Source organism: Pelophylax lessonae (genome assembly GCF_965119305.1).
Source record: "Pelophylax lessonae genome assembly, chromosome: 8".
In the NCBI taxonomy this organism is placed as follows: domain Eukaryota; kingdom Metazoa; phylum Chordata; class Amphibia; order Anura; family Ranidae; genus Pelophylax; species Pelophylax lessonae.
Window position 1 is genome coordinate 292,886,871 of NC_138775.1, and position 16,987 is coordinate 292,903,857.

A 16,987-nucleotide genomic window follows, 5' to 3' on the forward strand; every position below is an offset into this window, starting at 1 on the left:
GATTAAACAGAATGGGGATCTCCCGCTTACCAACCGTTGTCATACGAAGTCCTGCCTCCTGGACCGGCTCCTATGATAGACGTCACCAATTTGCTGTCTATCATAGGAGCCGGTCCCGGAGGCAGGGCTTCGTATGACAGCAGCCGCCGGGTAAGCAAGAGATTCCCGCTCTGTAATCTGTTTAGTTGCGGCGCAGCACTGTTTTTAGTTGGATTTGTGGAAATGTGGGCTAAAAGAGTTCCACTGGCCATCTAATGGTGCAGTTCATCCTCAACAAATGTAATGAGGCGAAGCATCCCGGAGGCTGGTGAATAACCCTAGATGGTAACACAAAGAATAACCTGAACAGGTAATATCCTGATAGAAATATCATAAAGGGAAGGGGTCAGTAAACCAACTCAGGGTAGGTCAATTCCATTCAGTATTGATTTAATCTAGGCCCAACTAGTTTTGCGCACGCATGCGCTTCTTCAGGTGCTAGTCTTATAGAGGTTGTGATAATAAACACTTTGTGCCAATAAAAGCAGTTATAAAATAGATTTTTAAAGGAGATCTCTGGTCACAGCATACACCTTCATTTAATAACACTAGCATTTTAATAACAATACAAACAATAGTTCTATTTGACAATTCAATGTAAGATTATGTTAAAAGTCTCTTTTTTATGCTGTAAGTTCTGTCTGTCTGCTGCCAGCTCTTTCCCCAACTTCCTGGATTCCCAGCTTGCTCTACAACCTCTCCTACATTTCTAAGGACTACATATCCCATGGTACCTTGTTGCCTGCAAGCTGTGATTCCTGTCTAGGCTCTGCCTCTTTAAACTCCTCCTCTCACCACATCTGTAGGTCATACGGTGGGCTCTGTGAAATGGGTCACACAGAAGTGTCTTTTCACAGGGCATTGTGACCCCTCAATGTCACAGAATTCCAGGAAGTAAATGTGTGAGGATCTTCACAGAGTAGGATTACAAACTTCAAGATGGTTCAGAGGAGGCAGGAAAATATTGGAATATAATAAGGAAAAGAATACATGATCTTACATTTTCACCATAGATTTTTTTATTTTTTTTTTTTAAAGCCCTAGCGTGTGAAACACACTCAAAAGACTCCACCCGGTGCATAAAAAAGTGCACACACACAAAGTGAGAACACAAAAAAGCACAGGGTGTGCGAAAACATATGGTCTTCCCTCCGAAGAGGTAGGACCCGAAACCTCGATCCCCCGGGGCGCAAGACTCCTGACAGGGATTTAAGGTACTTGTGGTCAGTCGGCCGAAACCAAACTGACCCCGTTCTTCAGGGGGACTGCCGGAACAGCCCACCCCAAGTACTAAGTGGAGCTCCCCCGAAGGGAGACCCCATGAGAGAGGGCGAACTAAGCCAAAAGGCCATATCCACCCCCTCCCAAGACTCAACACCCTCCAGTCGTGCAAATAAAGAAAACAAAGGTGACAGTGCAGGTGACGGACTCCAAAGAAAAGGACAAACTAACAAAGAAGTGGGGAAGGGGAAGTGGGGAAAGTGCAATGGTGCCATGTGAGGAACCAAGGCAGGCCTTCCAGCCGGAATAAAAAATTCCTCTGGTGCAAGCCAAAAGGCCTGTCCCAAGAGGCAGGTGTGAAAAAGGTGTGCATGGTGCAGTGACCAAGGTGCCGAAAAAACTCACAGCGAGCTGCCCCTCACCAGTGAGAAATTAAGGCACCCCTGGGCTGCCACCCCAGGGGCACTTACACTACAGGCTTTTTCAATCTCAGCCCCTGGCCAGACCGAGTGTAGCCTATCCCCACCAGCAGACATCAGAACCTGGACAGCTTAGAGAGAGGTTACCTACAACTGGGGACAGGCCTTTTGCAAGGCCAGATCAAAACCCAGGAAAGAAAGCCCTCCCCTCGCCATCCTGTTCCTCCGCCCATTACATCCAGGAGCAGTTCCACCGGCCCCCAACACCGGCTTTCCTGCCCCCTTCAAACTGGTTAGGACAGTTCAACCCATTCGAATCAGAAGGCGGCGGGCCCCACATGCTTTCCCAGATGACCTACTCCCCATACCTCACCAACTAAGAGCGCTCCGGGTTTTGGTCATACTGGTACTAGCTAAGGCCCATACCAACTGATAAGAACAGATACTACACTTGATCTTAGCCAAAAGGCCGAGAAGCGATTTTCACCATAGATATGCTAAGTGCTGGTTATCAACACTGGGGTATGGCAAGAGGTAAAATGGACTTCCAAGCTGGTGGCTTTGATTTGGAAAACTGTTCTGATCAGGGAGAGAATACAAGTAATAATAAAAAAAAAAATCCAATAATCCTGGAGAGGCATTATTATAATAATTGAACAATGGACATATGGATTAATACAGGTGCTGATTGGTGGAACATATTAAAACTAAGAACCTCCAATGCGACCTCTGATAAGCAATTTGAGAAAGCTTTTATAAGAATGCACATTTTACGAGATCTGATGATTCCTTATTCGATGCGAATGCTCACACACAGAGCTCCTGGAAGAAAGCACAAAGGCTTCCAGCAAACAAAAGATTTGACCTGGTTGGACCTTTGGGGACAATTCTCCGAGATCAATAAAGGCAATAGAAATCCTTCAAAGACATCACTAAACTATCTTACAGTGGATATAAATTTACGCTTAGGGGCATATTTATAAAGCAGTGAATATGACTTTCACCAAATGTTCACTGGTGGTGAATCAATCATTGTAATTTAAAGCATTGCTAAACTCTTCACCCCCCTCCCCCATCATGTTTGAATTTCCCTCTTAACTTTATTCCTGGGTTTTCTTCGAAACATATATTCACCTGCACAGCGAATCCAGCATTGTCTCACAGAAATCTGCTTTTCCGGTGTCATACAGTGGGTCCCAACATGCCACCATATTGTCCTGATTAGCTGGCTGCCTCTTCTGGGTGCGGGCAGACAGCTCCAATGATGGGCCTGCCCTCTAACGCCCTATTGCTCTGTGTACTGATCCTCTAAAAAAGACAGTGGGGTTTATTTACTAAAGCTGGAGAGTGCAAAAGTAGGTGCACTTCTGCACTTCTGCACAGAGTCTAATCATCTTTAGATGATGATCAGGTTTTATTGCCAAAGCTTAATTGAACAAGCTGAGGCTAGAAGCTGATTGGCTGCCATGCACAGGTGCACCGGATTCTGAGTGCTTCCGTTTTAGTAAATCTCCCCCAATGTAAGCAAATAGCAAACACATCTAAAATACCTGTGTACTCCACCCTTAACCTCCCTGGCAGTATTCCCGAGTGTGGCTCGGGGTGGAATTTCAGTGCCATTAGCGGTAACCCCGAGCCACACTCTGGGTACCGCCAGGAGCCAGCTGGATCCTGGTAGAGGTTACTTACCTTGTCCCCTGGATCCAGCGATGTGTCTCTGCAGCATGCGGCGGCCGGATCTTCCGCCTGATGCTGTGAGCCCCGGCTTCCGTCTCCTGCGACGTGACGCTCACAGGGGGGTGGAACTGGCGCCAAATTTGAAAATTAAAACACACAAACTCACTGATATATTGTAATCGGATTACATTACAAAATGAAATAAATTGACATTAGTTTCCCCACCAGTGCCCTTTTCTGCAGTTTTACTGTACTTTATATATATATATATATATACAGTGCATTGCGAAAGTATACAGCCCCCTTGAACTTTTCGATCTTTTGCCACATTTCAGGCTTCAAACATAAAGATATAAAACTGTAATTTTTTGTGAAGAATCAACAACAAGTGGCACACAATCATGAAGTGGAACGAAATTTATTGGATATTTCAAACTTTGTTAACAAATAAAAAACTGAAAAATTGGGCGTGAATTATTCAGCCCCTTTACTTTCAGTGCAGCAAACTCTCTCCAGAAGTTCAGCGAGGATCTCTCAATGATCCAATGTTGACTAATGATGATAAATAGAATCCACCTGTGTTTAATCAAGTCATCGTATCGTATAAATGCACCTGCACTGTGATAGTCTCAGAGGTCCGTTTAAAGCGCATAGATTGGGACGGAGATTTGTCTTCCAACAAGACAATGATCCAAAACATAAAGCAAAATCTACAATGGAATGGTTCACAAATAAACATATCCAGGTGTTAGAATGGTCAAGTCAAAGTCCAGACCTGAATCCAATCGAGAATCTGTGGAAAGAACTAAAAACTGCTGTTCACAAACGCTCTCCATCCAACCTCACTGAGCTCGAGCTGTTTTGCAAGGAGGAATGGGCAAAAATTTCAGTCTCTCGATGTGCAAAACTGATAGACATACCCCAAGCGACTTACAGCTGTAATCGCAGCAAAAGGTGGCGCTACAAAGTATTAACTTAAGGGGACTGAATAATTTTGCACGCCCAATTTTTCAGTTTTTTATTTGTTAAAAAAGTTTGAAATATCCAAACAATTTCCTTCCACTTCATGATTGTGTCCCACTTGTTGTTGATTCTTCACAAAAAAATACAGTTTTATATCTTTATGTTTGAAGCCTGAAATGTGGCAAAAGATGGGCCAAATGGTTCTTATCTGCCGACACATTCTATGTTTCTAAAAGGTCGAAAAGTTCAAGGGGGCCGAATACTTTCGCAATGCACTGTATATACTTTAACTTATTTATAGTTATTTATTATATTATAATTTATGATTTTGTGTTTCAAACGTTATCATACCCTAGATGTTATAAAGGAGAACGTAAAAAAAAAATCATATGCAAATAGTTGGTTTGGGCTGCTCGTCCTTAAGAATTACATGCAAAATAATTGTACCGCTTTCAGCACCTAAAATGGGAAACAATCTTACCGCCAGGGAGGGTAACTCTACTTTTGCTGGGGAAAACAAACAGCAAATAAAGATAAAAATAATATAGCGTATACAATTGTGACACAAGTCATATTGTAATTGAATGTTAATAAAAATGACCTTTCCTTTTCAATCTGCAGCTGTTGTAATTTTCTGAAAATGCAATACAATATGGCTGCCTGGAGCTGTTCTGTACACAGAATATATACAGACCACACCCCCAGAAACATCATTTCCTGCTTGTGTGATTGGCTCACCAATTTTCCCAGAAGTCTGCACTAAGATACAAGTCAGATTTCTGGCATCCCCTGCAACAAAAATGTCATTTTTGGTGAGATACTCCCAATAGGAACACGTCTAAAGGGATGCAGGCCCAGCAGATTTCCTCATTAGAGCCCTGCAGCTGCAACAGCTGATAGAAAATTATTAAACCACTCCCATTAGACCCACTCAGCACAGAGGAACAAACAATTATTTCTTCAGAATAACAAAAGTTAGGAATCTGCAACAAAGTTTGTTATAATCCCTGCAATGTACAGAGATCACCCAGAGGGGAATGTTTTTTTTCTCAACAAAAGTCGAGTTATGCTTTAAAGCCACCAGCCCTTAACTAAGGGCCTATTAATGTGGCCATAATGTTGTTACATATAGTACACAATACACAAGTATTTTTGTGGGCTTAGGTCATTATTATGGTGGTTTTGTGCTCCAATTTTTTTATTTTTTAACCACTTTACCACCGGAGGATTTTGCTGTCTTCCGTCCAGGCCACTTTTTGCGATTCGGCGCTGTGCGACTTCAACTGACAATTGCGCGGTCGTGCGACGCCGTACCCAAACGAAATTTACGTCCTTTTTTTTCCCACAAACAGAGCTTTCTTTTGGTGGTATTTGATCACCTGTGCGATTTTTACTTTTTGCGCTATAAACAAAAAAAAAGCGTTTATTTTGAAAAAATAACAATATTTTTAACATTTTTTTATATGAAATTCCCCCCAAAAAAGATGTAAAAACCAATTTTTTAAAAAATGTTTGGCCAATTTGTTTTCTGCTACCTATGTTTGGTAAAAAAAAAATCGCAATAAGCGTATTTTGATTGGTTTGCGCAAAAGTTATTGCGTTTACTAACAAAGGGAAAGATTTCTTTAATTTTTGGTGTTTTTTTTTTAACGCGTAATGGCGGCGATCTGCGATTTTTTTTGTGGGACTGCGACATTGCGGCGGACAGATCGGACCCTTGACTGACATTTTTGACACTTTTGGGGGTACCAGTGACATTACTGCATTAATCAGTGCTATATATATGCACTGTTACTGTAAAAATGACACTGGCAGGGAAAGGGTTAATTTTATTGGAGAGGGAGGGGTTAATGTATGCCTGGTGCTTACTGACGTGTAGGGGGGGAGGTGACTGAGTGAGTCATGGACAGATCGGATGTCCAGCTATGCTGAACAGTCCAATCTGTCACTCCCTGTCACTATGGAGATCCGTCCGCTCGTGTTTACACAGGCGGGCGGATCTCCACACTAGATCCCCGGCGATCGGGGCAAAGCAGCGGCGATCGCCGCTGCTCCTCCCCTGGCCCGACTCCCGCTGTGAATGAAAACAGCGGGAGCGAGCCTCCGGCGGCGCGCAAGCGCCGCCCAGAAGGGGGAGTGTCTGATGACGTTAATACTACGTCGTCAGACGATAACGAACCACTCTGCCGCAGTAGTATTACTGTGAGCGGACGTAAAGTGGTTAAGTAGGTGCATGTCAAAAATTATAATATCATCAAAAAGTTAATTTATTTAAAAAATTAAATTCAAAAAGTTAAACTCATATAATATATAGATTCATTACACACAGAGTGTGATCTACTTTATCATGCTAAAGCTCACATAAGATTTTTTCCGGTTAGGTGAACATCTAATTTAATCCAGGAATCACCTCTCAACCTCTCGGGTTTGTTGTTAGTCGCTCTGGGAAATCCAATAGGTTGCACAGTATACAGGAACACATTACCTTCCTGTGCGGCCAGCATGGCGCGTGTCTTCAGAGCAGTTAATGAAATTGTTAGTGTTATTGTGTCTCCTGACCGTTACATGTATATTGATTTATGTATTGATTTCATCGATTGCCCAAATTGTCTTACAATCTAATCTTCTTTGGCTGGAATGCTTGGTTGGACATTCTGCTGCCAGCGAGGCTCCACCAGAGGTTCCGGAATGTCTGCCGCAAATGCCGATTGCGTTCCGTATCTCTTATTATCTGGAATATTATTTCACAATGCTGTATCATGGATACTTAGAGAGTGGAGCGTGCCATAAACCAGTGTCTGTTCTCTTCCTCTCCGTCCGCACACCATTGACAAACCTCTGGTTTGTAGGTGAGCAGCTGACCATCTGCAGATGTTGAGCAATGTACAGAAGCAAAGAATGCAATGATCTATGTGAGCTCTCTGCAGCGGTCTGCACCACGTGATATCTCCGCTACTTACAAAGGCATTTAATTAAAAAGAGGAAAATTGGAATTCCTTGTCGCTGTGATCTTAATTGTGACATTTGCAGTTCAGTAAACACAGGCGGCGTTTTATAAATGTTTGTTTTAGTCTCTGCTGATAAATGGGATGCGCATGGGTCAGCATCGGCTTTCCTGTGCTTTGATATCAAACAACAGAGCGGGAAGATCCATTCATTTAGGGACGGTATGTGGCCGGCTTTCAGAGGGCTGTGTGGAAATTATTATTTTTTTTGGATGCTTACCTTTTTTCTGATATCTTCAGACCCGTCACATGACATTCAGGGTACTCTAAATTTTTGCCCCTCGCTGGGCTGTTCTCAATGGTGCAGTGAGCATTGTACCCTTGTGCTTTCACTGTATCATTGCACTGCGGGTGCAAGCCCTTGCAATGGTACAGTGGCTCAATTGTTGCCACTTCTGCCTTGTTGCACTGGGGTACTCAAGTTGAATCCCAAGCAGGACATTATCTGCATGGATTTTGCATGTTCTCCATGTGCCTGCATTGATTTTCAAAGACGTTACCTAAAAATTATATTAAACCTTTGATTTTTGGTGTTGTTTTTTTACTAAAATAACAAACCTGGTGTACTTACCTGCTCTGTGCAATGCTTTTGCACAGAGCAGCCCCGATCCTCTTTTTCTGGGGTTCCCGGCTGGCATTCAGGTCCCTCCTCTTCGGCGAGTGCCCCCAACAAATCCCACTTCCCCATGCATGCTCCCTTCTGAGCCACCCAGTCTGCGTCTATAGACACAGACCGGGTGATTTAGCCCCGCCTCCCGCACCCTCGTCATAACATTTGTTTTAAAAGCAGCGGGGGCTGCCACTGCTATCAATCTGCCCAATAAGGAGGGAGACAGCGGCTGCTCTCATGCACATCGCTGGATTGGATTGGGCCCAGGTTAGAATAAGGGGGGGGCTGCTCTAGTGCACATCGCTGGATCGGATCGGGCTTATGTAAGAATAAGGGGGAGGGGCTGGGCGGCTCCCGCATCACAGGCGGTTTTTTACCTTAATGCATAGTTAAAGAACCTTGAAGCTTTAGAACCACTTTAAGCCAGCCATACATGGATCGATATTTGGCTGGTTTAGAGGGTTTCGACCCAGATTTGATTCAGCTGGCTGATTTTGGGCAGGCTGGTTGTATCCAAGTGAATTCATCGATTGATTTGGGTACAACCAGCTCGTCAGATTTTTTTACATGTGTTTACTGCTGGCAGCTATAGCCGCTAGCAGTAACGATTGTATTCTACTGGCTGGGAAGGCTCTCCACCAGCAGAGCACAATACCGCTGCAGGAGGGATTCCCCCATCAACAATAACTCTGTTGATAGGGGGAAACAAGCATTTCTTTCTTTCCACCCATGGTCTGATCCAATCATCTATAGCAGTGATGGTGAACCTTGGCACCCCAGATGTTTTGGAACTACATTTCCCATGATACTCCACTACACTGCAGAGTGCATGAGCATCATGGGAAATGTAGTTCCAAAACATCTGGGGTGCTAAGGTTCGCCATCACTGATCTATAGGCTGCTTGAGGTAGGCCATACAGGGTGTGAATTTCTTTCCTGCAGCCACGGGTTTCAGGAAATTTTTTTTACATGATTCTCCCATCAACACAGACAGTGCTGACAGGGGAATCCCTCCTGCCGGGCCATTGCTGGGCTTCCCCTTCCCACCCCCCTGCAGACAATGGCCCGGCAGAAGAAAGTGATTATCGCTAGCGGCTACAGCAGCCGCTTGCGATAATTGCAAGCGAATCGATCAACTTGGTAAATTCAGCTTGCCCATAATTAGTTCGAACCGTGTATGGCTGGCCTTAGTAAGTGAGATAGAGAAATTAGATTGTAAGCTCCTTGAGGGCAAGGACTGATTTGAATGCAAAGTGCTGTGTAAATTTAGGGTGCTATATAAATATCTGTAATAACATCACACCCCCACCAGGGGGCAGGTCCATGATGCCCTGCACTCACAGGAAGTAGGTTGAATAGGCCCCATTCATCCTAGAAGAGGGGTGGGGGCAGTATTGGAGAGGAAGTACGTAGGTGTCACAGCCATAGCTGCTTTTTTGTTTTATAATTGGTAGGCTGCCATGTAATTAGTAGACGAATGTAAAAATAGACTTGGCCTTTCAGGTGCATTAATTAAAAATGATATTGAATGCATTTTCATAGATTGAGCCTTATTTATAATGGCATAGGTCACATGGACCGAGACAGGAAATTTTCTTTAATACAGCCCTGAGCAGTAGAGATATACCTTCCTACATCGCCACGTATTCCAAGCTCCATCACTTGTGTTTTGTGGAAGCCGTGCCCTGACTGACCAGGGACAAATGCCCTTTTATCCTTCTCATTGGGGACCCATTCAGACCAGATGCGTTGGGCTGGACTGAGCAGAAGTTCTAATGCATAGTCAAGGCAAAAATCCTTATTTTCTATCATTTCAATTCACGGCGTGCGCAAAAAAAAAAAAAGATGGAGGCGACTAGAATTCAACCACCTGCTTCCCAGGACTATTCTTGCACTTCTCTCCTACATTTAAAAATCATATTCGTTTTGCTAGAAAATAACTTAGAACCCCAAAACATTAAAAAATGTTTTTTAAGCAGAGGTCCTAAAAAATAAAATGGTGGATGTTGCAAATTTTTTATGTAGCACCCTCCTAGATAGGTACATGAGAGTGAGTATAGTTTTTGGCTCTGTCTGCCTATCAGAGGAGCAGCAGGGAAATTCTATATTGCTTTCTGCTCAACAGGGAGCAGAATCTGTGGGTTAAGTCTGCTCAATGTGCTCAGTGTGTGATTCATCTGGTCTGGGGAGTGTCCCCACTGGTCCATTGGGGAGGCACATTGGAAAGTGGAGGAAACCTGGCCAATGAGTACACAGGCTTTGATACAGCCTCAGTGACTGGCACAGACTGCTTTCTCTGTGCATTGTGGGGTGTGGTATAAAAGCCAGAAGTACATGTGCTTAGGGTCTTTGGTTGGTGAGCAGAGTCCCGGAAGGAGGGTGGCGGCTGTCTCCTCCTCTGCAGCAGTTGGTGTATGGTCACAGGCAGTCAGCCTGGTGAGCCAGAAGGAAGGAGCTGAACCCAGAGGTCCAGGAGAGCTGACTAGAGGGGTTGAGACACTTGAGAATCTGGAAAAACAGTTTTGTGAGTACAGGGGAGCGTGTCTAGGGGCCTGACCAGGAAGGGGGCCACCCCGGAGTAGAGTAGTCAGAGGACGGGTGTCAGCTGGTGGAGTGAAAGGGGGTGCTAGGCGAGTACCCTGAAGAGAAGTGCTAAGCAAGTGTCAATTCAGAAACTTTACCTAATATTCATCTAGTGGCAAGGTGAAACTGCAGCCTAGCCGCATCCACAGATAGGAGTCCTCAACATTGTGAATAGTTCAAGTTTTGGAGTATCCCACTCTTCCCTTCTCCTATCCCCATATAAAATAACAACAACAAAACAACAACCTCTAGACTGTTTATTGACTGAGCCGGAGAGTAAAGTGTTAAGATTCTGCATGCAGTTGCTACGGGTAACCCAGAGGGACCCCGAAAAGGTGAGAAATCCAGCAACCCTCAAGGGGGCAGTGCTACATTTATATCACACGGTATTTTTGCAGTGTTTTTTTAAATGCAAATTTTTGGGAAAAAATAAACTTTTATGAATTTTATTTATGAAAAACAAACACAATATAATACCCACCAGGGACATTTGGGAGCTATGGATAAGCCCCACATTTCTGGGTATCAGAGCCGATTGGTGGGTCCAGCACACTCGATGTCCACTGGTACCCGCTGATCATTCTGTACACAGGCAGATCGCCGCTCTGTCAGTAGGGAAGACATCGATCCTGTGTTCCTGCAAGGCAGGGACATGGATCTATGCCTTCCCTTAGTAAAAGCCCCTCCCCCACAGTGAGAAAACTTTTTTGGCACACATTTAACCCTCTGATTGCTCTAGATGTTAACACCTTCCCAACCAGTGTCATTAGTACATTACCATATTTTATCACTAATCACTGTATTAGTGTCACTGCTTCCCAAAAAGTGTCCAATTTGTCCGCCGCAATATTGCAGTCCCGCTATAAGTCGCTGATTGCCACCATTACTAGTAAAAAAAAAAAAAAAACATGTCTCCGGATTTAATTTAAAAAATCTGGTCACCTAAGCCCCAGTTCACACTAAGGCGACCTGTGAGGCGACCTGGTCGCCTCACAGGTCGCCGTAGGTCGCCTCCCATAGGGAAGCTGCGGACCCGTTCTAATAGGAGCGACACAAGTCACTCCGACTTAAAAAAAGGGTCCGGAGCTTCTTTGGGGCGACCAGGAGGCGACCGCCATAGACTTCAATGTTATGAAGTCCGTGGCGGCCGCTCCAAGGTCGCGGCGCGCTGCTCGTATGTGAACGGGCACTTACAGTAAAGTGATGCTGGATGTAAACAAGCGCAGGAGATGGCAGCTGTCAGATGGAGGTAAATATGCATCCATAGAGGGGGAGCGGAGGTTGGGTTGGGTCAGGGGTAGGGGGCAAAAAAGGACAAGTACTCTTTAAAGGTTCCCGTTCCACCCCACCAGCGTTATATGAAGTGTGTGTGGTGTTTGCTAATTTATACATTACAAAGTACGTCAGACAACTCCACAACTAAGATAAATGAGGCCATGCAATTAATGCGCAGCATTCCAGCACGCGTGTGACAGACACCGCAACCTCACCGAGAAATAATAGCAGTTGTTGACATCCATAGAGCTGTGTTTGTGAAATGTGGATGACTTTATAAAGTGACATTTCCTGGAAGAATTAAGCATTTTGCAGTGACATATGTTGGACATACAGTATATAATGCATAAGTATTTACAGCGCTTCACTTTTTCCATATTTTGTTATGTTACAGCCTTATTCCAAAATGGATTAAATTCATTATTTTCCTCAAAATTCTACAAATAATACTCCATAATGACAACGTGAGAGAAGTTTGTTTGAAATCTTTGCAAATGTATTAAAAAGAAAAAACTCCCATTTACATGGATTTCGCTAAGGCGTTTGATACAGTTCCCCACAAGCGCTTAATTTATAAAATAAGGTCTGCAGGTATCGACCGCAAGGTTTGCTCTGGCTAAAAAGGCGTGTCCAAAGGGTGGTAATAAACAGCGCATACTCAGACTGGTCTGAGGTGGTAAGCGGGGTCCCCCAAGGCTCAGTCCTGGGACCAACCTTGTTCAATTTATTCATAAACAGCATTGAGGACGGGATCAGTAGTTTTATATCAGTTTTTGCAGATGACACAAAATTGGGCAGGGCAATAACTGCACAGCATGAAGCAGATATCCTACAGAATGACCTGGACAAAATAACGGAGTGGACAACGACATGGCAAATGAGGTTTAACGTGGAGAAGTGTAAGGTTTTGCACTTGGGGACTAAAAACATAAAAGCACAATACACTTTAGGGGGACAGCCCTTGGGGGAATCAAAAATTGAGAAAGACCTGGGAGTCTTGGTAGATGATAGACTAAGCAATAGCATGCAATGTCAAGCGGCAGCTGCCAAAGCTGGCAGAATATTAGCATGCATAAAGAAAGGGATGTATTCCAGAGATAAAACTATAATCCTTCCACTTTATAAAACTCTGGTCCGACCACATCTGTCTAGTTCTGGTCGCCAGTCCTCAGGAGGGATGTGTTGGAGCTGGAGAGAGTCCAGAGAAGGGCAACTAAACTGATTAGGGGATTGGAGGACCTTAATTATGAAGAGCGTCTGCAATCGCTTGATTTATTCTCCCTGGAGAAGAGACGACTGAGGGGGGACATGATAGCAATTTATAAATATCTCAATGGGGATCTTGGCATAGATAAACAGCTATTCAGTCGAAGGGATTGCATGAGGACTCGAGGGCATACAATGCGATTAGAGGAGAAGCGTTTTAACCTCAGGCAACCTGGGGGGTTCTTTACTGTTAGGGCTACAAGATTGTGGAATTCTCTACCACAAGAGGTGGTTTCTGCGGGAAGTATGGTGGCTTTCAAAAGACATACATACATCTCAAGAATCAGAACATTCAGGGGTATGAGAGATGATTACGGCCACACACACCTACACAGGTTTAACTGGATGGACTATTGTCTTTATTCAACCTCACCTACTATGTAACTATGTAACATACGTATCACATCCTTTGCCATGACACTCAAAATTGAGTTCAGGTGCACCCTGTTTCCACCGATCATCCTTGAGATGTTTCTACAACTTGATTGGAATCCACCTGTGGTAAATTCAGTTGATTGGACATGATTTGGAAAGGCACACACCTGTCTATATAAGGTCCCGCAGTTAACATTGCATGTCAGAGTACAAACCAAGCAATGAAGTCCAAGGAATTGTCTGTATACCTCCGAGACAGGACCCCAACTGGGGCGCAGTCATGTGAACAGGAAGGGGCCATCCCCAAACTGTTCCCACAAAGTTGGGACCATGAAATTGTCCAAAATGTCTTGGTATGCTGATGCCTTAAGAGTTCCCTTCACTGTAACTAAGGGGCCAAGCCCAACCCCTGAAAAACAACCCCACACCATAATCCCCCCTCCACCAAATGATTTGGATTATTCCACAAAGCAAGGTCCATAGACATGGATGAGAGTTTGGGGTGGAGGAACTTGACTGCCCTGCACAGAGTCCTGACCTCAACCCAATAGAACACCTTTGGGAGGAATTAGAGCGCAGACTGTGAGCCAGGGCTTCTCGTCCAACATCAGTGCCTGACCTCACTAATGTGTTTCTGGAAGAATGGTCAAACATTCCCATAGACACACTCCTAAACCTTGTGGACGGCCTTCCCAGAAGAGTTGAAGCTGTTATAGCTGTAAAGGGTGGGCCAACTCAATATTGAACCCTACGGACTAAGACTGGGATGCCATTAAAGTTCATGTGTGTGTAAAGGGAGGTGTCCCAATATTTTTGGCAATATAGTGTACCTGAAGAGGTGCATTTCCCCAGAGATATCAGGTTTACTACAATAAACCTAAAGACAGAGCAGAGGATGCTCAAAATTGTACTTCAAGCTCTGTGTATTCTCTGGGAAAGGTATCACGTGAGCTGCAAATCAGGTTTCTGGATATGTTCTGCCATTAAGCTAAATTTGGATTATTGGTACATTAAGAAGATCTGAAATGAAGACCTAATAAATGACAAAGTATCCTGCGTAGTATTTCTGGGTGAGTGACTGTGTCCTGGACCCTGGCAATTTCCGTGTAATGACGCCGTGCCGCCTACCCCATGCCCTGTTCTGCTCCTCACACCTGCAGGGAGTTGGTGGTATCAGATAAAGTCTGGCCTTCCTCCCTCTGCTCTGTCTTGGCTTTAAATCTTCCGATTAAAGAGGGAAAGAGAGAGAGAGAGACGCCCCTGGAGCTCAGCTAATCTGGATGGCAGTCACCGCCCTGCATTCCCTGGCACTCGGCGTACCTCTGGAAATTGATGGTGACCCACACTGCTGATTACAGTCCCGGTGAAAAATGTGCCGGGGGAATTCTGCCAAGACCTGGAGAGCTCCTCTCCGGTGCCAAGAAGCCCTCTATTTCATATCTGTCCAGAGACTGCTGCGTGAGAAGCAGCGTCTGCGTCCTTTCCTCTCTCTCTGTAACTTTTATGGTGGAACTTGCTGTATGTCAGAAACGCGGTAGAGAATATGGGAAATGTATTTACTGTTTATATACAAACATGGAGCACTGACAGATTCCACTGTGCTTTATGAAGTTCATAGACCCCTCAAATCTAACCCGGTGGAGCTTACTCTATTCTACTACTCTAACTCGACTCCCTTCGAAAAAGTCAGTAAGTGACGAAACGTCAGGGACGTGGCCATACGACGTGCCTGGTGACTGATCGGGTGAGTGGCGGTGTCTCACCGGAGAGTCCCGGACCCGAACGCTGGTACATCACGCGTCCGGAGCAAGTGAGCACCCCGATCCCCACTCTTGATTATGATGTGCTTTGCATATTTATATCCCATGTATGTGCATATTAGTGGATTTTAATCACTTTACCACCGGAGGATTTTGCTGTCTTACGTCCATGCCACTTTTTGCGATTCGGCACTGTGCAACTTTAACTGACAATTGCGCTGTCGTGCGACGCTGTACCCAAACGAAATTTACGTCCTTTTTTTCCCACAAATAGAGCTTTCTTTTGGTGGTATTTGATCACCTGTGCGATTTTTACTTTTTGCGCTATAAACAAAAAAAGAGCGAACATTTTGAAAAAATAACAATATTTTTCACATTTTTTTATATGAAATTCCCCCCCAAAAAAATGTAAAAATCTAAATTTTTTATCATTTTTGGCCAATTTGTTTTCTGCTACATATTTTTGGTAAAAAAAATCACAATAAGCGTATTTTGATTGGTTTGCGCAAAAGTTATTGCGTTTACTAACTAAGGGATAGATTTCTTTCATTTTTGGTGGTTTTTTTTTTAACGAGTAATGGCGGCGATCTGCGATTTTTTTTTTTTTTGCGGGACTGTGACATTGCGGCGGACAGATCGGACCCTTGACTGACATTTTTGACACTTTTGGGGTTACCAGTGACATTACTACAGTAATCAGTGCTATAAATATGCACTGTTACTGTAAAAATGATACTGGCAGGGAAGGGGTTAATTTTATTGGAGAGGGAGGGGTTAATGTATGCCTGGTGCTTACTGACGTGTGTGGGGGGAGGTGACTGAGTGACACAGGGACAGATCGCAGGCTCAGCTATGCTGAACCCTGCAATCTGACCCTGCCTGTCACTTAGGAGATCCACCCGCTTTGTTTACACAAGCGGGCGGATCTCCAGACTCGATTCCCCGACGATCGGGGGAAAGGGAGAAGTGATCACCGCCGCTCCTCCCCTGGCCCGACTCCCGCTGTGACTGAAAACAGCGGGAGCGAGCCTCCGGCGGCGCGTGTGTGCGCCGTCCAAGAGGGGAGGAGTCCAGCGACGTAGGTCTACGTCGCTGGACGGGAACGAGCCACATTGCCGCAGTAGCAGCAATGTGAGCGGGGGTAAAGCGGTTAAATGGAATAAACTAGTTTATACGTTATTGCACTAGTTGGCTCTCCTCTTTCTTTTATGGTTTATGTGGAGTGGCATCTTGAGAATCACCAAGGATCCATTATTCCCTATATCCTGTGCAGTGGTAGTGCATATTCCAAAGCGTTATCAGCCCTATCCATGAGACTGGAGGGCAAAAAGTGGGGTGAGTGTTGTAGCTAAAGGGGAGTGGAGCACAAAGGTGGCGGACACTTTGTTGGTGTGTTTCTGTTCAGCTTACACTGGAATCTCACTGGATCATCACATATCACTATTCTCCTACTATTTGGACTTTTAGTTATACATTGATTTATCCATGTGTGTTTCACTGGAATTTTTCCACTGATTTTTTTCACTTGATTTATTGTCCACTAATTCATTTTGGGATTGGATTTTCAGTGATTATTTGAACACATGTGTATATATATATATTTATTGATTTAATTGTTTGTTTATTTTGTTCACGTATATTGTGTGCACTTTTCTGAGTTGAGCGATGCTAGGTGGGATTATTTTTATTTTTCACTTTTTTGGTATATTGTTTGTTTTTAAAGCTGTTGTAAACCCAAAGTTAAAAAAAAAAAAAAAAAAAAAAAACCTGCAAGACAAAGGCATAATGAGCTAG